Source organism: Pseudophryne corroboree, chromosome 2, assembly GCF_028390025.1.
Source record: "Pseudophryne corroboree isolate aPseCor3 chromosome 2, aPseCor3.hap2, whole genome shotgun sequence".
NCBI classification, from domain to species: domain Eukaryota; kingdom Metazoa; phylum Chordata; class Amphibia; order Anura; family Myobatrachidae; genus Pseudophryne; species Pseudophryne corroboree.
In genome coordinates, this window is record NC_086445.1 from 74,932,153 (window position 1) to 74,955,501 (window position 23,349).

The following is a 23,349-nucleotide window of genomic DNA, read 5'->3' on the forward strand; positions in this document are numbered from 1 at the left end:
TAAATGTCCCCCTTAGACACCGGCCAGCTTGCATAAGCAAGGCTAAAAATATATAGTAATCCCTCCAGTATAATAGAAATATATAGTGATACCTCCAGTATAATAGAAATATATAGTAATGCCCCCAATTTAATAACAATATATAGTAATGCCTCCATTATAACAAGAAAATACAGCCACTGTCACACTCCCAGTATCCCTGACAAAGTGGGAGGAGCCGTCATACTGCCAAGCACCATGGTCTTGTTGCTTTGTGGCACATTATAATTGTGGTAATGGCAAAGTGTGTGACAGGTGGTACCGAGTACCCGCTGCCAAATTCTTAAGGGTGCTCCATACCCGAGCGTACTCGCATACTTGCACCGCTGCCCTAAAAGTCAAATAACATAAGCTCTACTTGACAACAATTAAATGCAGCTGATCTAGGGATGATCCTCAGTGGCAGAGAGGCAGCCATGGGATTTTGTTTCTTTCCCCAGCGCAGGGTACACAGGGCTTAGACCTGACCCCCATTGCATTGCTCACCCCTGCCGCTCTTTCCTGATTGGATTGCCCTATCACACAGCAGTGAAGTCCTCATGTTATCATACCATCGATTTCAAGCACCGATGGCACAATCGTTGGAGACCAATGGTGAACCCTTAGATCAGTGTTTTTAAACCACTGTGCCGTGGCACACTAGTGTGCCCTGAGCAGTCTCCAGGTATGCCGCAATAGAAGCAGAGCCAGGCCCGTCAGTGTTTTGACGCTACTGAGGCCCTGGAACGATCAATACTGGTGGGTTTAGTGGTTGCAGAGCCGGTTCTAGTTTTGGGCCAGGGCAGTGTTTGGCTCTTCTGGCTTTCTCAGATGTGGCTCAGGCGTTACCTGTGGAGAAGCATCACCATTATATTTGAATGTGCCTTGGCAATATTTAAATCTTGTTCAGTGTGCCGCGAGTTGTAAAAGCTTGAAAATCTCTGCATTAGATAGTCTCGCCTAAGCTGACCTTTGTAGCAGCAGGACTGGGCGCTTCTTGTCATTAGGCGCCATCTCGGAGTTGTGCATTACGGCTCCCCTGTCCTGCCCACTTCCTAATGAGATGCGGGAGGGTGACCTACTATTAGAGGGTCTGTGGGACTACCCAATAATGCTAGAGTCCCCTAGATGTACCACGAGAGTAGACAAGTATGACATAATGAAGCTTGCTCATATACTCACTCATAGTAAATAAAGCGAGTTAGTATATAGGACATGACTTTCTCCCTAGAAACTAGACATATTACCAAGGAGTCTAACATTCTGATACAGCACAAGTGGTTTCATATAAGATAGCAGAAGTCAGATGAGACATTAGAGGGTCGGCTGCGTCAGCTAAAACGGGTTGAACAGAACTTGATGCTCTGCAGTTAGACAGATGCATCTGTCTAACATAGATATGCATAGATAGATATATAGATATTTTTGATCACTGTGGGAGCATGCCCAGCACTCGGGGAGCTGCTGGACATGACCCTGTCTCACTTCTCCATGAATAGATAGATGATGTTTGCATGCATACAGCATCTACTCACCGCTGCTCTGGCAGAGAGTGAGAGGAGGCATCCCAACTCCCACCCACCCCATCTCCGGACACTGCAGCCTGCAGGCAAGCCCAGCGACAGGGAGGGACAAAGGGGACACTTGTGCAGGGCCATGAGGTTCAGGGGGGCCCCAGGGATCAGGGACACAAATAACGGGACCACAGCGCCAATATTGCTTTTTAAAGTGTATGCTCCAACTGCTCAATTTAAGTAGGAAAACAATTAACAGCCCCCCTAAACCCTCCCCCCTCCTTTTACCCCATCTCTTTGTCTAGTCCCTGTGGTCCATGCTGTATTGCCATCATTATGCATGTTGCTGGAGCTTTTCTGTATGTCCCTGCCACCGCCACTGAAGAGCCTGGTAGCTCAGCAGTAAGATTCTAGGTTTCTATGTATATGGTGTATTGCAAGAAAATATCTGCGAATCCAGTGGTACCGTAAGTGTGGTATATACTTCTCCCCTAATTGAATTCAGCCCTATGAATAGAGGTTGTGTAATCCCTGTGCAGCAGTCACAGAAAGAGTTAATCTCTGTATCTTGTCACTCAAATTACATTGTTGCTTTTCTTGCAGATCTGGAGCTGGGAGCTGTAACCCACAGACCAGCTGCAATAATTAAGCTGGGTACACACTAGACCAGTGGTTCTCAAACTGTGTGCAGTGGCACTCTGGGGTGCCTCAGGACACGTGCAAGGTGCCTTGGATTGGTGGCCCAGGACAAACTCAATTTATTTATAGCCAATGTTATAGGCAAAACCAGTGCTGGTGGCTGCCAATCATAGAACATGTGCAAAACAGAAGCAAATCCTGACCCCTACCGTACCCATGGGTGCCTCTGCCCCTACCCGTGTGTGCCTGTATCCTTACCAGTGGGTGCCTCTGCCCCTACCCGTGTTTGCCTCTGCCCATACCCGTGTGTGACTGTATCCTTACCTGTGTGTGCCTCTGCCCCTACCCTTGTGTGCCTCTATCCTTACCTATGGGTGCCTCTGCCCCTATCCGTGTTTGCCTCTTCCCCTACCCGTGTATACCTCTATCCTTACTTGTGGGTACCTCTAGCCATGAGTGTATCTGCCCCTCCCCGTGTGTGCCATTACCCCTACCCATGTGTGCCTCTATTCTTACCTGTGGGTGCCTCTGCCCCTACCCATGTGTGCCTCTGCCCCTACCTGTGGGTGCATCTGCCCCTACCATCTGCCCCTACCCATGTTTGCCATTGCCCCTACCCAAATGTGCCTGTATCCTTACCTGTGGGTGCCTCTGCCCCAACCTGTGTTTGCCTCTGCCCCTACCTGTGTGTGCCTGTATCCTTACCTGTGGGTGCCTCTGCCCCAACCTGTGTTGGCCTCTGCCCCTACCCGTGGGTGCCTCTGCCCTTACACGTGGGTGCCTCTGCCCCTACCCATGTGTGCCTCTGTAAATTGCTCCAAGCATTCCAGATTTATGCCGAAAACTATGGATTTTTACATGTCATCCCCTTCCCACCCCCACCACTAGGGGTGCTAGGTGTTTCATACTCCCAGAGTAGTTTTTTTCCAGATTGCAAGTCATATGTGTACCAAGTTTGGTGTAAATTGCTCCAGGCATTCCAGAGTTATGCTGGAACATATATACATACATCCGATTTTATATATATATATATATATATATATATATATATATATATTCATCCAAAAAGATCCTGACGGAATGTTATGTAATAAAATGAAATGTTGCTGGAAGGTTGGAGCTATCAGTGTACCGGGCCCCAAGATTTCTATTGCCGGCCCTGCCTGCAGGTGGTATGATGGAACAGTGCCCAAAAATGGGTCTGCCCTGCTAAAAATCAGGACAGCTGAGAGGCATAGGCGTGCGAACAGGTACCCCCTGATGTCCTGCACCCCCCGCACGTCATGCCTGTGATCCGATCATCGCTGTCTGTGTGCTGCTGTTGTAGCAGTGCTACTACAGCCAGGACCGTCTTAACAGCAGCGTAAGCCCCTAGGCACAGCAATGCACTGGTTCCCCTACCCATCCTCCAGCGGTAGGGGTGGAAGGTGCTATCAGCGGAAGCTGTGATTTCCTGCGGGCAGTAGGTGTTGTTCTATCTTCCGCTCAGCATGTAGGACCTGGAGCAGTAATTTCTGCTAATTACTCCTTTACTTCACAGATGGGGTGGGAGGGAGCACACTGAACTGCATTGGGCTGAATGAAGAAGCCCTGGTACATGACTTCCAGGGTGGTAGGGGGTGTTTAATACGCAGGGGAGGGGTGGACAATGGAGTTGGCTTAATATTCATCATTTTCTGGTGGGAGGGCAGCTTGCTTGACTGCAGATATCTCCAGTACCTGGATATAGAATTATTTGCTTTAAATGGGATACATAAATAGAGAGTCCCACCTGTCAGGAGCTATTGGGGACCTAGGGATCAGAGTTCAGGAGCCAGAGAAATCCACCGACGAAAATATAAACCTGCATACCAGGCGTGTGGAGCTGGAGCAGGGACCGGCTGCTGGAAGGCTGATATCTCTGGTTCTTGGCATGGTAGAGACAATCTGCCAGTGTCCACTGAAAGTGGAGAGTCCCAGCTTTGAGAGTATACCCTCAGAAAAAACTCTAAGTTAGACAGAACCTGAGATATCTGGCTGGGAAGAGCAATTAACAGTCTTGGATAGGGACCAATGCTTTGAAGTCAGATATCTCCGGTTCCCCGGGGCCGATTTTTTAAAATCTGGTACCCCTGGAAAGAGGGGACCCTCAGCTATCAGCCTGGGGCCCTATACTCCTGGGACCCTTGGGCAAGAGCCCATTGAGCCCATATGTAAAGACGGCCCTGACTACAGCAGCACACAGATAGCGGTGCTCGGATCACCTGCTGCACATCACATTCACTGCCCGGCCTGTCACACCCCCTCCCGCTGCGCCGGTCAGACTCAAAGTCACAGGAGGTGGGTGGCTGGCCGCGCAGTGCACCCGCCATCATGCTTTGATGGTCTGGCCGCTTCGCGATGTGATGTGCTGATCGCGCGCCGTCCCTCCCCGCCTGCACTCAGTCTGTCCACTCAATCCACATTTGTGTGCCCTGTCATTGCCGACGGCCCGACACACGCCAGGAGCCTAGGACAAACCTCCACTGGAGCAGGACAGTGGTGGACTGACTGGACACAGGCAGCTGAGCCTTCCTGCCTGATTCAGAGTGAGTAATATATATATATATATATATATAGATATATATAGATATATATAGATATATATGGATGAGGTGCACAACTATGGGCATTGTGTAAGGGGTACGGCTGCAGTGGGCATTATGTAAGGGGCACTCCTACTATGGGCATTGTGTAAGGGGCATGACTACTGTGTGGGCATTATGTAAGGGGCACTCCTGTGGACATTGTGTAAAGGGCATGATTACAGTGGGCATTCTGTAAGGACCACGATTACAGTGGGCACTGTGTAAGGGGCACGACTACAGTGGGCATTGTGTAAGGGGCACGACTACTGTGCGGGCATTGTGTAAGGGGCATGATTACAGTGGGTATTGTGTAAGGGGCACGACTACAGTGGGCATTGTGTAAGTGGCACGACTACTGTGGACATTATATAAGGGGTATGGCTACAGTGGGCATTGTGTAAGAGGAACAGCTGCAGTGGTCATTGTGTAAGGGGCATGACTACTGTGTGGGCATTGTGTAAGGGGCACTACTACTGTGGGCATTGTGTAAGGGGCACAACTGCTGGGGGCACTGTGTAAGGGGCATGACTACTGTGTGGGCATTGTGTAAGGGGCACGATTACTGTGTGCTTTGTGTAAGGAGCACAACTACTGTGGGCATTGTGTAAGGGGCACAACTGCGGGGGGCTTTGTGTAAGGGGCACTACTACTGTGGGTATTGTGTGTAAGTGGCACTAGACACAGAATGAAGGGAGGTGGAGGCTGAAAGACACAGAGTAAAGGGGGCAGGCTGAGAGACACGGAGTGAAGGTTTGGAGGCTGAGAGACACAGAACGAAGGTGGACAGGCTGAGAGACAGAGTGAAGGGTGGGAGACTGAAAGACCCAGATTGAAGGGGGGGCATGTGAGAGAGTGAAGGGGGAGACTGAAAGACACAGAGTGAGGTGGATTGTGAGAAATGCATGGTAGGGAGACGCAGGCGGAAGATTATGGTGTGGATGAGAGATGATACAGGGAGGGGATAATAGTGTGGCTGAGAGATGATGCAGGGAGGGGAGGAGATGGTGTGGCTGAGAGACACAGAGGGCAGGAGGTGACGCAAGTCTGGTTGAATCTCTGTTGCATGATGTTGATCTTGGTTATATTCCTACACAAACAGACATCTGCTGGACCATGTAATTTCCTTCATGAATAGTGATCATCAACTGGACACCGTCTGCCCAGGGAGGACAATTCTTTAGAGGTTCCCCGTTGTGAGCAACCACCATATAGGTAACGTACTGTACATATGGAGAGGATTACTCCCAGAGTGATGCGAAACAGGTATTGTGTCATATTGACACGCCCCCATTTGCAGTGGCCATGCCCCTTGTGTAATGTGATTTATATTGCTTTGAGTGCCAATAGGCAGTGCTAGACACGCCCAGGAGGTGGTGATTATGGGACAGTTTGAGTGATGGAAAGCCAACTGTCTCTCTATATGGGCAGCATAATAGTTACACAAGAAGATATGTCCATGACAGTGGGAAATCTAGCAGGGCTGGTGGTCACCATCTGGGATTAGCCACTGAAATATTTTCCATTGATGACCTAATATTGATGGTAAAAAACCCCACCACTTCCATCAGACCATTGATGGCTAGCTACTAACCATCAATGGTCAATGCTCAATCCTAGTGGGTAACCTGATATGGCTCAAAGGTCAAGGAGACGGACCCATAGGGCTTTCCCTGTGATTGTAAAATAAGATCAAATCCCAGTAAGATGATGGATGGGGAGGGGGTGAGATCCCAGAGTGAGCACAATCACTATCTGCCTCTGAGGTAGGATATATAATAATCTCCTATATAATAGCACAGCTCTGTGACTTTGTGCCTGTGTGTATAACGCTGGGCGTGGCTAGGAGCTCTCATTGGGTTAGTGGCAGGTCTATCACACCCAGTCCACAGCTGATTGGGCGAGAAACACCCTCCCACACAGGTTACATCCAATGGGAGGCTCTGCCCTTTGCCTGCTGTGTTTTCACAGAGCAGGATTAGCAATGGGACTGATGGAGCTGCAGCTCCAGGTCCAAACCCTAAAATAGGCCCACCGCATCTGCAGCATCATACCCTCCAACAATGTACATATACAAATTGATACAAATTAGAAAAGGGGGTGTGGAAACGGGTACAGCCGCGTGGCCACGCCCCTTTTATTATACTTTCAATGGAAGCTTGAAGAGTCAATAATCGGTACAGACCATAAAAAAAAGGGACTGTACCTGCCAAAAAGGTGCAGCTGGAGGGTATGCCACTGCATCTGCAGGAAGTCTATGCACTGCAGATAGGGGGGGGATTCTTTTACTGCAGCATCCTATGTCCTGCTGCCAGTCCGCCTGCCTCTCCAGCATCAACAATCCCCACCCCCTAGGCGTAGTGCAGGTGTCACAAAAGCTGCTGCAGCCACTGGCATAGATGTGTATGAAAGCGGCGCAGAGGAAGGCTTTCATAGGCCTCCCTGCGCCGCATACTCTATGAGCCCCGGAGCCTCCTCTGCGTGTGATGTTACAGAAGTGCCTCCCAGCCACAGCCGCGCCCAGATCCCCAGAGGCCCTGACTCTGCAACACAGCACCTGGGCTGCCGGCCTGGAAGCCCCGAGATGGCTAATGTAACGGATAGAGTGGGTGATATCGCGGAGGGTAATGTCTGGACGCTGAATCAATGTAAAAGGTGACAGTGCTGTGCAGTGCAGTGGGTGTGCAGTCTGGGCCGGTGCTAGGGTGTTCGGCGCCCTCCTGCAAACTATAAATTTGCACCCTCGCATACTTTACAAAGGCACAGCGCACACAATACCCCCTGTAGTAGAGACACTTGCACAAGTAACACCCCCTGTAACAGACGCTTACACTTGTAACGCCCCCCTGTACCAGTGACAGTGTCAGATTGGAGCATGAAGGGCCCACCGGGGGTATGCAGTGGCAGGGGCCCATGATTAGAGGTGTGGTCAGCCTCCAAAGGGGGTGTGGCCAGCCACCACAGAGGTTTGGCTAACCATTATAGAGTACCTGGTCTGGACTCCTTGATAATTTATATAGTAACTAATGCTAATGCATGCATGATAATGTGCCAGATTAATGACAGCAATGTACTGTAGAGAATACATCATAATCCTGTGCAGTATAATGTAACATATGTATAATATATAACTCAAGTGCACAGTCTAGAACCTGATCCCTAGAGGAGGAGGGCCCCCCAGGCAGTGGGGCCTACTGGTGGTTACCCCTGTACCCCTGTGGGCCAGTCCGAGCCTGACCAGTGACCATACACAAGTAACACCCACTGTAGCAGTGATGCTTACACACGTAACACCCCCTGTACCAGTGACGCTTACACACGTAACACCCCCTGTACCAGTGAAGCTTACACATGGAACGCCCCCTGTACCAGTGAAGCTTACACATGGAACGCCCCCTGTACCAGTGACGCTTACACGTGTAACGCCCCCCCCCCTGTACCAGTGACGCTTACACGTGTAACGCCCCCCCCCTGTACCAGTGACGCTTACACACGTAACGCCCCCTGTAGCAGTGCCGCTTACACGCATAACGCCCTCTGTACCAGTGCCGCTTAGACACATAACGCCCTCTGTACCAGTGCCGCTTACACGCATAACGCCCTCTGTACCAGTGCCGCTTAGACACATAACGCCCTCTGTACCATTGACGCTTAGACACGTAATGTCCCTGTATCTGTGCCGCTTAGACATGTAACGGCCCCTGTACCAGTGATGCGTACACACGTAACGCCCCCTGTACCAGTGATGCGTACACACGTAACGCCCCCTGTACCAGTGACGCTAACACACGTAACGCCCCCTTTAGCAGTGACGCTACACAAGTAACGCCCCCTGTACCAGTGCCGCTTACACATGTAACGCCCCCCTGTACCAGTGACGCTTACACAAGTAACACCCCCTGTACCAGTGACGCTTACACATGTAACGCCCCCCTGTACCAGTGACGCTTACACAAGTAACACCCCCTGTAGCAGTGATGCTTACACAAGTAACGCCCCCTGTACTAGTGACGCTTACACACGTAACGCCCCCTGTACCAGTGACGCTTACACACATAACGCCCCTTGTACCAGTGACGCTTACACATGTAACGCCCCCTGTACCAGTGACACTTACACACGTAACGTGCCCTGTACCAGTGACACTTACACACGTAACGCCCCCGTAGCACTGACGCTTTCACATGTAACGCCCTCTGTATCCATGCCGCTTAGACACGTAATGCCCTCTGTACCAGTGACGTTTAGACACGTAACGCCCCTGTATCTGTGCCGCTTAGACACGTAACGCCCCCTGTACCAGTGCCGCTTAGACACGTAACGCCCCCTGTACCAGTGCCGCTTAGACACGTAACGCCCCCTGTACCAGTGATGCTTACACACGTAACGCCCCCTGTACCAGTGCCGCTTACACACGTAACGCCCCCTGTACCAGTGCCGCTTAGACACGTAACGCCCCCTGTACCAGTGATGCTTACACACGTAACGCCCCCTGTACCAGTGCCGCTTACACACGTAACGCCCCCGTACCAGTGCTGCTTACACACGTAACGCCCCCTGTAGCAATGCTGCTTTCACATGTAATGCCCCCCTGTACCAGTGCCGCTTACACAAATAATGCCCCCTGTACCAGTGTCGCTTACACACGTAACGCCCCCTGTACCAGTGCCGCTTACACACGTAACGCCCCCTGTAGCAGTGCCGCTTACACACGTAACGCCCCCTCTACCAGTGCCGATTACACACGTAATGCCCCCTGTACCAGTGCCACTTACACAAACGTAATGCCGCTTACACACGTAACACCTACTGTACCAGTGCCGCTTACACACGTAATGCCTACTGAACCAGTGACGCTTACACACATTATGCCGCAGTCACATATACACACACAACAGACACATATATATATATATAAACACACACACATACATACTGTACATACATTACACACATACACAGTCACACATATATACAGTATACACAGACACTGTATATACACACACACACTCACTCTCTTTCCAGACACTTACCTAATGAAGTCTGGCTGGCCGAAGCTGTAGCAGCTTCTTTTCCTGCTGCAGCATGGTCCCATCTAGCGCCGCCCCTTATTCCCATCTAGCTCCACCCCCTTTGGCTCCCGGCCGGCCACTGAATGTCACACAGGGTAGCGGGGGGAGAGAGGAGGCTTTGTGCTGCTGGCGCCGAGGGGGAGAGGAGGCTTTGTGCTGCTGGCGCCGCTGCATGTGTGACAGCAGCCGGCGGCAGCAGGGATAGCAGCAGTAGCTCAGCACAGGGATGCAGAGCAGGGAGAACACCTCTCCTTCCTGGTGCCACCCTGCACTGCATCCCTTTGCTGAGCGTTTAGCGCTGGGCCTGTGTGCAGTGTCACTGACACTGCACAGCCCTCTCACCTTTTGCATTGATTCAGCGAGTCAGTCAGTTCTGCCAGCCAGTCACTATTGTAAGCACCAGTGTCCCAATGCACCGCATTACAGGGAAGTAGATGCACTAAATAAACTACAGCTCCCAGCAGCCCTTAGAGCCAAAGCATTCCGGCCCTTAGGGCTGCTTGGAGCTGTAGTTTATTGAGTGCATCTTCTTCCCTGTAATGCGGTGCGTTGGGACACCGGCGCTAACAATAGTGACTGCCTGCTGTGCGAGTCTCCGGGAGAGCCGCTGCCAAAGGGAGGACAGCAGCTTAGCTGCTGACAGGAGAAGCAGGATAAGCATTACCCACCCCTCCACCACTCAAGGTACCTTCAGGCCCCATCCGCGTCACCCCCACATACCCCCTCCAGCACCCGCGGTAGCTCTGGACCCCTTCGCCCACCCGCAGCAACCCCTCACCCGCCCCTCCCGCCGCATTACCGTATTCGCCCCTTCACCACCCAGGGCACCCCCACAACTGCTCCTCCCCCACCCGCGGTGGCTCTGGACCCCCACCTGCAGCACCAACGCACCAGCCCCTCCCCCACCAGCGGCACCACCGCAACAGCCCCACCCCCTCCCACGGCACCCCCAGATCCCATCCGCATCTTTGCCGCACCCGCCACGCCCCCAGCCAAAGCACCTACTAGGTGATTCATCAGGCCCTGCGTGCACTGTTCACATCCATTGCAAGGGGCTTCGACCCCTTAACCATTGCACGCCCTTTGTCCGTGCAATATTTAACCACTCACACAATTATGATTGCAGGTAATACTCCATATAATAAAAATATTGCACGCCACAATGGTGTGCAAGGGTTAAGGGGGCGTAGCCCCTTACGACGGTGTGAAGAGCGCCCATAGGGCGCGATGAATCACCTAGTATATATGATATATGAGGCAGGATATAATAATATCTCCTATATAATAGCCCTGTGATTCTGTGCCTGGGTTTCTAACGCTGGGCGTGGCTAGAAGCTCTCATTGGGTTAGTGGCAGGTCTATCACACCCAGTCCACAGCTGATTGGGCGAGAAACGCCCTCCCACACAGGTTACATCCAATGGGAGGCTCTGCCCTTTGCCTGCTGTGTTTTCACAGAGCAGGATTAGCAATGGGACTGATGGAGCTGCAGCTCCAGGTCCAAACCCTAAAATAGGCCCACCGCATCTGCAGCATCATACCCTCCAACAATGTACACATAAACACTGATACACATTCTAAAAGGGGGCGTGGCCACGGGTACAGCGGAGTGGCCACGCCCCTTTTCCTATACGTTCAATGGAAGCCTGGAGAGTCAAAAAATGGTACAGACCATAAAAAGAAGGTACTGTACCTGCCAAAAAGGTGCAGCTGGAGGGTATGCCACTGCATCTGCAGCAAGTCTCTGTGCTGTAGATAGGGGAAAAAACATCCTTTTACTGCAGCGTCCTATAGGGGTCATTCCAAGGTGATCACTAGCTGCATTCGTTCCCTGTGCAGCGATCAGTCAAAAACTCGGCACTTCTGCGCATGCGTATGCAGCGCAATGCGCACGTGCGGCATACTATTACAACGAACGATGTAGTTTTACACAGGGTCTAGCGATGCTTTTCAGTCGCACAGGCAGCCGCAGAGTGATTGACAGGAAGAGGGCGTTTCTGTGTGTCAAATGACCGTTTTCAGGGAGTGTCCGGAAAAACTCAGGCATGGCTGACCGAACGCAGGGCGTGTTCATGACGTCAAATCAGGAATTGAATGATCTGAAGTGATCGTAAGTGTTGAGTAGGTCTGAAGCTACTTTGAAACTGCACAAAAATGTTTTGTACCCGCCCTCCAATCCCTTCATTCGCAATTCTGCTAAGCTAAAATACACTCCCAGTGGGCGGCGGCATAGCGATTGCACAGCTGCTAAAAACTGCTAGCAAGCAATCGACTCGGAATGACCACTAATGTCTTGCTGCCAGTCCGCCTGCCCCCTCCGGCATCAACAATCCCCACTCCCTAGCCGCGCCGCAGGTGGAACAAAAGCTGCTGTGGCCACCGGCATAGATGTGTATGAAAGTGGCGCAGCGGAAGACTTTCATAGGCCTCCCTGCGCCGCATACTCTCTGAGCCCCGGAGCCTGCTCGGAGTGTGATGTCACAGAAGTGCCTCCCCGCCACAGCCGCACCCAGATCCCCAGAGGCCCTGACTCCGCAACACAGCACCTGGGCTGCCGGCCTGGAAGCCCCAAGATGGTTAATGTAACGGATAGAGTGGGTGATATCACAGAGGGTAATGTATAGACGCTGAAACAATGTAAAAGGTGACAGTGCTGTGCAGTGCAGTGGGTGTGCTGTCAGGGCCGTTGCTAGAGTGTTCGGCGCCCCCCTGCAAACTATAAATTTGCACCCTCGCATACTTTACAAACGCACAGCGCACATAATGACCCCTGTAGTACTTACACATGTAATGCCCCTAAACCAGTGACGCTTACACATGTCACGCCCCCCCCTGTACCAGTGATGTTTACACAAATAACACCCCCTGTAGCAGTGACGCTTACACACGTAATGTCCCCTGTAGCAGTGACGCTAACACACGTAACGCCATCTGTACCAGTGCCGCTTAGACACGTAACGCCCCCTGTACCAGTGACGCTTACACACATTATGCAGCAGTCACACATACACACACACACACAACAGACACATATATATACAAACACACACACACATACATACTGTACATACATTACACACATACACAGTCACACATATATAGAGTATACACTGTATATACACACACACACTCACTCTCTTTCCAGACACTTATCTAAATGAAGTCTGGCTGGCCGAAGCTGTAGCAGCTCATCCTCCTGCTGCAGCATGGTCCCGTGTAGCCCCGCCCCTTACTCCCACCTTGCTCCGCCCACTTTGGCTCCCTCCTGGCCACTGAATGTCACACAGGGGAGGGAAGGGGGGAGAGGAGGTTTTGTGCTGACAGCGCCGAGGGGGAGAAAAGGTTTTGTGCTTCCGGCGCTGCTGCATGTGTGACAGCAGCCGCCAGCAGCAGGGATAGCAGCAGAAGCTCAGCACAGGGATGCAGAGCAGGGAGAACGTCTCTCCTTCCTGGTGCCTCCCTGCACTGCATCCCTTTGCTGAGCGGCTAGCGCCGGCCCTGTGTGCAGTGTTAACTGACACTGCACAGCACTCTCACCTTTTACATTGTCCCAACACGCCGCATTACAGGGAAGTAGACGCACTACATAAACTACAGCTCCCAGCAGCCCTTAGCACCGAAGCATTCTGCCCCTTAGGGCTGCTGGGAGCTGTAGTTTATTGCGTACATCTTCTTCCCTGTAATGCGCCGCGTTGGGACACTGGCGCGAACAATAGGACTGCCTGCTGTGCGAGTCTCCGGGAGAGCCACTGCCGAAGGGAGGACAGCAGCTTAGCTGCTGACAGGAGGAGAAGCAGGATAAGCATTACCTGCCCCTCCCCCACTCACAGTACCTCCGGGCCCCATCCGCGGCACCCCCACACACCCCCTCCAGCACCCGCGATAGCTCCGGACCCCCACCCGCAGCGACCCCGCACCAGTACCTCCCGCCGCATCACTGCATCCGCCCCTCCCTCACCCGGGGCAACCCCTGCAACTGCTCCTCCCCCACCCGCAGCGGCTCCAGACCACCACCCGCAGCATCCACGCACCCTCCCCCACCTGCGGCACCACTCCCGTGGCACCCCAGGATCCCATCCACCTCTTCCCCGCGCCCCCTACTCCCCCAACCAAAGCACCTACTAGGTGATTCACCAGGCCCTGCGTACGCTGTTCACGCCGTTGCAAGGGCCTTCCACCCCTTAACCATTGCACGCCCTTTGTCCGTGCAATATTTAACCACTCACACAATTATGATTGGATGTAATACTCCATATAATAAAAATATTGCACGCCACAAGGGTGTGCAAGGGTTAAGGGGGCGTAGCCCCTTACGACGGTGTGAAGAGTGCCCGTAGGGCGCAATGAATCACCTAGTATATGATATATGAGGTAGGATATATAATATATATGATATATGAGGTGGGATATAAGTGACAGGTGCACAAATAAAACCCTGCATTTTAGCATACACCCATCTCACCAAGTTAATAAACAGGAGTTACTTAGATTTTCAGTATGCTACAAATTATGTTCGGAGTCCACAATAGAAGACATATTAAGAATATTGATAAAAGAATGCTAGAACTTACCACAAGTTATTGCTCAGTACAGATACTTGTCATTGTGTAGCGGGGGAGAGGAGGGGGCATTCTGCTTCTCCTTTATACAAGGGAGAAAGTTCAATCACGAATGACATCGAAGGTGTAAATATACAACTTTTTGAATTTAGTACGACTAATTTACTAAGCTGCCGTATTCTGCATTTTCGGTTTTACCGATGTCGATGTCATTCGTTTTTTTAGGCAGTGTTTTACGTGAGTGACTTGTAAAACACTGCCGACTTTAATACAATGAATCTCGGCGGGATCTGAGAGATCCGTGCTAGGCTTCATTGTGCACTTTAAAAAAAAAAAAATCAGTGTTAAATTTAAAAAAAAAATGCGTGGGGTCCCCCCTCCTAAGCAAAACCAGCCTCGGGCTCTTTGAGTCGGTCCTGGTTGCAAAAATATGGGGGGGAAAATGATAGAGGTTCCTTCATATTTCAACAACCAGCACCGGGCTCTGCGCCTGGTCCTCGTTCCAAAAATACGGGGGACAAAAAGCGTAGGGGTCCCCCGTATTTCTGAAACCAGCACCAGGCTCCACTAGCCAGATACATAATGCCACAGCCGGGGGACACTTTTATATAGCTCCCGGCGGCCCTGGCATTACATAACCAACTAGTCACCCCTGGCCGGGGTACCCTGGAGGAGTGGGGACCCCTTCAATCAAGGGGTCCCCCCCCTCCAGCCACCCAAGGACCAGGGGTGAAGCCCGAGGCTGTCCCCCCCATCCATGGGCTGCGGATGGGAGGCTGATAGCCATTGTGTAAAAAAATGAATATTGTTTTTAGTAGCAGTACTACAAGTCCCAGCAAGCCTGCCCCGCAAGCTGGTACTTGGAGAACCACAAGTACCAGCATGCGGAGGAAAACCGGGCCCGCTGGTACCTGTAGTACTACTACTAAAAAAATACCCCAATAAAAACAGAAGACACACACCTTGAAAGTATAACTTTAATACATACATACACTCCTCCATATACACATACTTACCTTATGTTCACACGAGGGTCGGTCCTCTTCTCCATGTAGAATCCATGGTGTACCTGTGGAAAAATTTATACTCACAAAATCCAGTGTAGAAGCCTCTTCTTCTTTTAATCCAGTTGTAATCCAGGTACTTGTCAAAAAAAAAAAACGGACACCCGACCTCGCACTGAAAGGGGCCCCATGTTTTCACATGGGACCCCTTTCCCCGAATGCCAGGAACCCCCTCTGACTTATGTCTAAATGGGTTCCATCAGCCAATCAGGGAACGCCACATTGTGGCACCCTCCTGATCGGCTGTGTGCTCCTGTACTGTATGACAGGCGGCACACGGCAGTGTTACAATGTAGCGCCTATGCACTCCATTATAACCAATGGTGGGAACTTTGTGGTCAGCGGTTGACCGAAAGTAACCTCACCGCTGACCACAAAGTTCCCACCATTGGTTACAATGGAGCGCATAGGCGCTACATTGTAACACTGCCGTGTGCCGCCTGTCATACAGTACAGGAGCACACAGCCAATCAGGAGGGTGCCACAACGTGGCGCTCCCTGATTGGCTGAAGAAACCCTCTTAGACATAAGTCAGAGGGGGTTTCTGGCATTCGGGGAAAGGGGTCCCATGTGAAAACATGGGGCCCCTTTCAGTGCGAGGTCGGGTGTCCGTTTTTTTATTTTGACAAGTACCTGGATTACAAATGGATTACAAGAAGAAGAGGCTTCTACACTGGAGTATGTGAGTATAATTTTTTCCACAGGTACACCATGGATTCTACATGGAGAAGAGGACCGACCCTCGTGTGAACATAAGGTAAGTATGTGTATATGGAGGTGTGTATGTATGTATTAAAGTTATACTTTCAAGGTGTGTGCCTTCTGTTTTTATTGGGGTATTTTTTTAGTAGTAGTACTACAGGTACCAGCGGGCCCTGTTTTCCTCCGCATGCTGGTACTTGTGGTTCTCTAAGTACCAGCTTGCGGGGGAGGCTTGCTGGGACTTGTAGTACTGCTACTAAAAACAATATTCATTTTTTTTACACAATGGCTATCAGCCTCCCATCCGCAGCTCTTGGATGGGGGGGACAGCCTTTGGGCTTCACCCCTGGTCCTTGGGTGGCTGGAGGGGGGGGACCCTTTGATTGAAGGGGTCCCCACTCCTCCAGGGTACCCCGGCCAGGGGTGACTAGTTGGTTATGTAATGCCAGGGCCGCCGGGAGCTATATAAAAGTGTCCCCCGGCTGTGGCATTATGTATCTGGCTAGTGGAGCCCGGTGCTGGTTTCAGAAATACGGGGGATACCTACGCTTTTTGTCCCCCGTATTTACCAGGCGCAGAGCCCGGTGCTGGTTGTTTAAATATGGGGGAACCTCTATCATTTTTTTCCCCATATTTTTGCAACCAGGGCCGGCTCAAAGAGCCCGAGGCTGGTTTTGCTTAGGAGGGGGGACCCCACGCAATTTTTTTTCAAAAAATACACACTTTCCCATCCCCTTCCCACTGATAAGCATGCACGGATCTCATGGATCCCTGCATGCCTATCCAAACACGGGATAAAAAAGCAGGTCTGGTTTTTTTTAGCACTTTTTCACGAATTGTATTTCTGCACGGCAGTGTTTGGCAATTGTCGGCAGTGTTTGTGATTTGCACTTTTTAGTAAATTACCGATTTCTACCAAATTGCAGGCGTATTTGACCGATGGTGTATTGATTCGTAATTTTTTCCTAGGACTTCCAAAATATTTCGAATGCCCTCATCACTGCCGAGATTTTTGCTTAGTAAATTACCGAAATGACACTTTGAAGAAAAAACGGCATCTCGGTCAAAATCGGGACCTTAGTAAATATAACCCAGTTTGCGCATAAATTGGGGTGGGGGGGTCTCTGAGACTTAGCATCCCCAGGAATGGAGGTACGGTCTCTAACTAACCACTTTTCCTTATTTTTACAGCTGTGGCAGATGAGTGACAATGCGTGAAAGAGGTAACAATAACTATACACTGTATCTACATAATAACACCACAGCACAAACTAATGAGTGTATTGTTTTAACTAATGCATACCTCTCCACACATAGGCAGAACTCTGGGAGGCAACGGAGTCAGCTGCCGCCGGGCTCCTGCTTTGAAGGGGGGCACCTCTCCTCCTGTTCCGTGTGTTCAGCAACATTAATCAATTAAGTTAATTGACAGCAGCCGGTAACTCTTACATAGCTGACTTCCCCACTAGCCACTACACCTTACAAATCACACCCTTTTTATTATAGATATACTGGAAGCAGACACCTTACTGATGAAGCTATTTGCTCCTATAAAGGAAGCATGAGAATTCCAACTATATGAAGTTATTTCTCTGACAATTACAAGTAACTTCATATAGTTAGAATTATCATACTTCCTATGCAACAGCAGATATCTCCATCAGTAAGGTGCATGCATCAGTGCATGCTTTAGGTTGTGGGTTCTAATCGTGGATATGACACTTGCTAATTAATTGTCAGAGAAATAATCAGCATTGTGAGTGACTGAGCAGATCTATGTAGTGTGTGGCTGGACCCCTACATAGAGCTGCCTAGTTGCAATGGTTTTGTAGTAGCTTCATATAGTTAGAATCTGCAGGTTTACTATGCAGGAGCAAATTATATACATAAGGGGGGGGGGGGGGGCACCAATATTTTTCTTGCCTCCGGGCAATTGGGACAAACTTACGCCACTGTCCCCACATGACCCTCTCCAGGAGGGACAGAACTGAGAATGGATGTGTTAGATATGTCTACTTGTTAAGTGCTGCCAGGTCCCCTTTTACAAGTCATATATCTAACTCCATGTTGTTTTAGACATGAGAGAAAAAAATGAATACTAAAATGATGTCTCCTTCTTTGTCTCATTCTCTTAGATATTGAGAAAAATGAGAAAGGTGCTACAAGACCCAAAGCACCCACCACCACATCCTCTGTTTACATCATGGCATCCCCTGTCATAACTATCACTCGCACCTCCATCACTCCAACCACTCCAACCATCACCACCTCCTTCCCAGACCTGCTGCCAGGACCACCACCTTGGATGGCAACAGCTGTCCTGAAGACTGCAGTATAAGAAGCCCAGTGAGATTGTCATCATTTATCTCTACGCATTCCATCAGTCTTACATACCAACCTGCTTCCTGCAGTCTGCCGTTTCAGCATCAGCATGCCCAGGGCCTGTTCTAGACCAAGCGGACTACACTTTCCATCTGTGTTCCATACCAACCTGCTTCCTGCAGTCTGCCGTTCCAGCATCAGCATGCCCAGGGCCTGTTCTAGACCAAGCGGACTACACTTTCCATCTGTGTTCCATACCAACCTGCTTCCTGCAGTCTGCCGTTCCAGTGTCAGCATGCCCAGGGCCTGTTCTAGACCAAGCGGACTACACTTTCCATCTGTGTTCCATACCAACCTGCTTCCTGCAGTCTGCCGTTCCAGTGTCAGCATGCCCAGGGTCTGCTCTAGACCAAGCAGAGCGAAGGAGCTAATATTTCCTTTGACGCTCCCTCATGGCCAAAAAATAAATAAATTGATACTTTGAAATATCTCCAAGTGCCGCTGTCTGCGTTTTTTGCTACATATCCATCTATACCAGAGGGCACCGGAGCAATTAAGTGGAGTTCAAGTAACACAAGTGAGTGCAGGATACAGATGTGCCCTCTCTCTATGACTAGTCTCAGCGTGCGTACACACAATGCATTCATTAAGGAAGCTGCGTGTAGTCGCAGACACACTGTACACAGCATACGAGTCGCTTTTGCCGTGAATAGCCGCTAGATGAGAGCGGACACATCTGTAAGTTGCAGTATACAGTGATATTGTGAGGTAACAAGTTAAATCACTTTGTCATGAGTAACAATTTGCATTTGATTCATAATTCCTATTAATTATTATAATTACTATTATAATTGCTTATTGCCGCAATAAAAAGGGACGGATGTATGATACGGTGATAAGGGGGGAAGAGGTATTAGCGCACGTTTTGTGCGCTGATACCGCTTTCCCCCATGTATGACGGCTGCGGTGTGTGCATGATGACAGGATCGCTATGCTCCCCTGACCATATCGGTGCTATGCAGGGCAACGTTTGAACGTTCAGCAGCTCTGACCATTATGACACATGCAACCAGGGCCATAACTAGGTATGTGCAGACGGTGCATTGCCCACCGCGCACTTTTCGTGTGGGCGCACTGTCCGCAGCCATCCTGCTAATTGCTGGCTGCCATATGAAGCGCACCCCGCTCTTTGCCGTGCGCTAGAGTGCTGTTTAGTGAGAGTGTTAGGTGACCATGCTCCCGTGTGGCCCACCCAGCCTTGTGATGTCCTGTTCAAGTGTAGGCGGATTCAAGGAGGAGGGGGTTGCACGATACGGATGTACACCTCTCCCTGTCGTTTAGAGGAAGTTTATTTTAATTATTATTCATAATGCAGCTGCCCCGGTGGTCCAGTGGTTTACGCGGCTGCACCGGCAGCCGCAATCTGGCTATTACTGCCTGGGCAGCCGCGGGCATGTGATCATACTCCCAAGGGGGTCCCAGCTGCAGCGTACATACAGTACTGCCGAGGCCGGCGCGATGCGGGAGCAATGCTGGACGGTGCTAAGCTGAAGAGGCGCCACCCACGCTCTGCCTCATACTACATCCTGCACACCTGAGCCCAGAGAGAAAGGAGCAGCAGCAACTGCAGCAGAGCTGGAGAGGGATATTGCCCGGCTTCTTCTCTCCACTGACTCCCGTCAATGCCCTTGGCCAGATTGGGAGACACACTCCGCAAGCATGCATGTACTCATTGTGCTGTCATCTGCCGCTGTTATATTGTACTGCCAAAGCTCCTCTCGACATGGACACTTTCACTGCAAACTCAGAGGACCCTCAAGTCAAGGTTACATTTTCCATTTAAATTGTAGCCAGACTCTTTTAAAACACATACAACATCCATGTGCTCTACTATAGTATTATTAGAGATACAATATATACATGTAAAATGGTAGTCTGTGTGTGTTGCATTGGGTAGGAAATGTCGGCAGGTGGGATGCTGGCAGTCAGAAGACCGACTGCGGCATCCCGATGCTTAGAATCCCAAAATGGGGAAGGTAAGTATACTTACCTTAACCCAATGCCCCCCTAACCCTCCCTCCCCGCAGCCTAAACCTAACCCTCTCCCCAGGGCTGTAACTAGGCGTGGGTGGATGGTGCTTTGCACACAGCGCATTTGTGCTGTGTGCACACCAGCGGCATCCACCCCAATTGGCCCCGCTCCGCCCCCCTCCTCATTGACTGATGCAGCAGTGCAGTGTCCCTGCACCGTACAGGCTAGGCTGGAGAAGCACCTCCTCCCAGCAGGGAGACGCGCCTCCTCCCGGCAGGGAGACGCTTAGGGGATGCCAGGAGGATGAAGTGGCGGTAGCTGCTGCTCTGATTGTGTACCGCAGATACAGCCGTCACCAGCACAGGGACATCCCCCCGCCGCCATGGCTGCCTGCACTCTAGTCATCATCACATAGGTACCGCTGTGTGTCTCTCCCCCCTCTCTCTGTTTCCTCTCTCACTCCTTCCACCCCTCCCGCCCCTCTCTCTATGTCACCTTCCCATCACTCTCTCTCTACCTGCCACCTTTATCTCTTTCTCCCTCCCAGCCCTATCTCTCCCTTCCTCTATCTCTCTCATGACTTTAGCTGCCATAATGTGTAAAAGTGGGCTCTACCTGCCGTACTGTGTAAAAGCATAATATGAATTGGTATTATTTTGTGGCCACACCCCTTCCCCATGAAGCCACGCCCCTATAAACCAATGGGGGGGGGGGGCGCCGATGCTATTTCTTGCACACAGCGCTAAAATGTCTAGTTACGGCGCTGCATGCAACTATTGAATTTCGACAGCTGCAGGTGGCATTTCCCTACCTCCACAGCAGGGACAGAGCTGCCCTAATCTGTGGAAGCCCCGGACTCCGGGCTGCACAGGAGATCTAACGTGAGTAGAGAGATCCCCCAAGTATTTACTGAATGTAACAAATATCACATCCCAGGGACAGGTGCTCTGATAGAAGAAGCTAATGTGATCACTTTATAATCAGGTTTGGATCTACTACTTCTGCACATGTGCGGCTATCAGACCATATGAGTGGACGGTACCCATTCTCAGAAACTTTTGCGCAATGCAGACCATAGGTTACTATGGCATTACCTGCCAGGGCCAAACTGCTTGGTACAATTTACTTGGTTACTTAATATATTTTTGTTGCATATGCTGCAATGTTATTTTATAGAAATATATTCCCCTTGAAGATCAGTCCTCTTCTACAGTATATCATTTGCCAGAAAGTGGATTATTAGACGCATTTCCATCAATGTCCTAAAAAGACATTTGCACAAAAGAATACAGACAGTCCTGACGTTCCTCACTTTCATGATCATTTAAATTATAAATTAAGAAACTAATCAGTAATTTACATTTTACTCTTTTCACTGTATGCTTTGTCACATTGATCCACAAATGTTTTCCACAGTGTGATTTCCCAGGGGAACTCTGTGAAACGCGTTAGCATAATAAATAGTGGTGATAAAGAAGCATTGTGGGATGCTTATGTTTTGTGATACTGTATGTACTGTAAATGAACATTAATGTGCCTTATTTATTGTCAGGGACTTTTACTTATTTGGTAATGTGACTGACATCGTATCCCATGCAGTGTTTTACTAACACGTCTCCTTTAATTATATTTACTAATGTAGTAAATGACGGAATAACTGTACTGTACTGTCTGTAGGAATATTCTAGCACTTTGATGGCTTTCCTCCTAAAGCCAGCATGTCTCAGATCCAGACAATGCACAGTTCTTATCCGGAATATGGTATTACCATTTTGTTTTGCCGTGATGAGAAATTAACTACATGAAAGGACTGATCGCTTAATTAGAGCAGATCAAAACAACTTCTGATGGTTTGACAATCTGCAGCAAGAAAATAGAATGTACTATACCTCCAAATAATCCCTTTGTTTCCCAAAGATACAAGAGATGAATTATCATCCAATTACACTACACACACTATTATGTGTTACAGCGGGATGAACATTATTCTTACAGTTCCTGTTTTCAGTAGAGATGTGCATCGGAAATTTTTCGGGTTTTGTGTTTTGGTTCTGGGTTCGGTTCCGCAGCCGTTTTTTGGGTTCGAACGCGTTTTGGCAAAACCTCACCGAATTTTTTTTGTCGGATTCGGGTGTGTTTTGGATTCGGGTGTTTTTTTAAAAAAAACCTAAAAAACAGCTTAAATCATAGAATTTGGGGTTCATTTTGATCCCAAAGTATTATTAACCTCAATAACCATAATTTCCACTCATTTTCAGTCTATTCTGAACACCTCACACCTCACAATATTATTTTTAGTCCTAAAATTTGTACCGAGGTCGCTGGATGGCTAAGCTAAGCGACCCAAGTGGCCGACACAAACACCGGGCCCATCTAGGAGTGGCACTGCAGTGTCACGCAGGATGGCCCTTCCAAAAAATACTCCCCAAACAGCACATGACGCAAAGAAGAAAAAAAAGAGGCGCAATGAGGTAGCTGTGTGAGTAAGCTAAGCGACCCTAGTGGCCGACACAAACACCTGGCCCATCTAGGAGTGGCACTGCAGTGTCACGCAGGATGGCCCTTCCAAAAAACACTCCCCAAACAGCACATGACGCAAAGAAAAATTAAAGAAAAAAGAGGTGCAAGATGGAATTGTCCTTGGGCCCTCCCACCCACCCTTATGTTGTATAAACAGGACATGCACACTTTAACCAACCCATCATTTCAGTGACAGGGTCTGCCACACGACTGTGACTGAAATGACGGGTTGGTTTGGACTCCCACCAAAAAAGAAGCAATTAATCTCTCCTTGCACAAACTGGCTCTACAGAGGCAAGATGTCC

The 23,349-nt window shown here is 50.0% G+C and overlaps 1 long non-coding RNA gene across 1 annotated transcript in view; it reads left to right on the forward strand.

Annotated features, from left to right (window-relative positions):
• Positions 1-18,945, forward strand: part of LOC135050511 (uncharacterized) — a 97,635-nt gene extending 78,690 nt beyond the window's left edge. Inside the window, exons 2-4 of the long non-coding RNA XR_010241639.1 lie at positions 17,362-17,393; positions 17,488-17,608; positions 18,306-18,945. This is a non-coding gene — a long non-coding RNA (uncharacterized LOC135050511). The remainder of the gene's footprint in view (positions 1-17,361; positions 17,394-17,487; positions 17,609-18,305) is intronic.
• Positions 18,946-23,349: the final 4,404 nt, after the last annotated feature.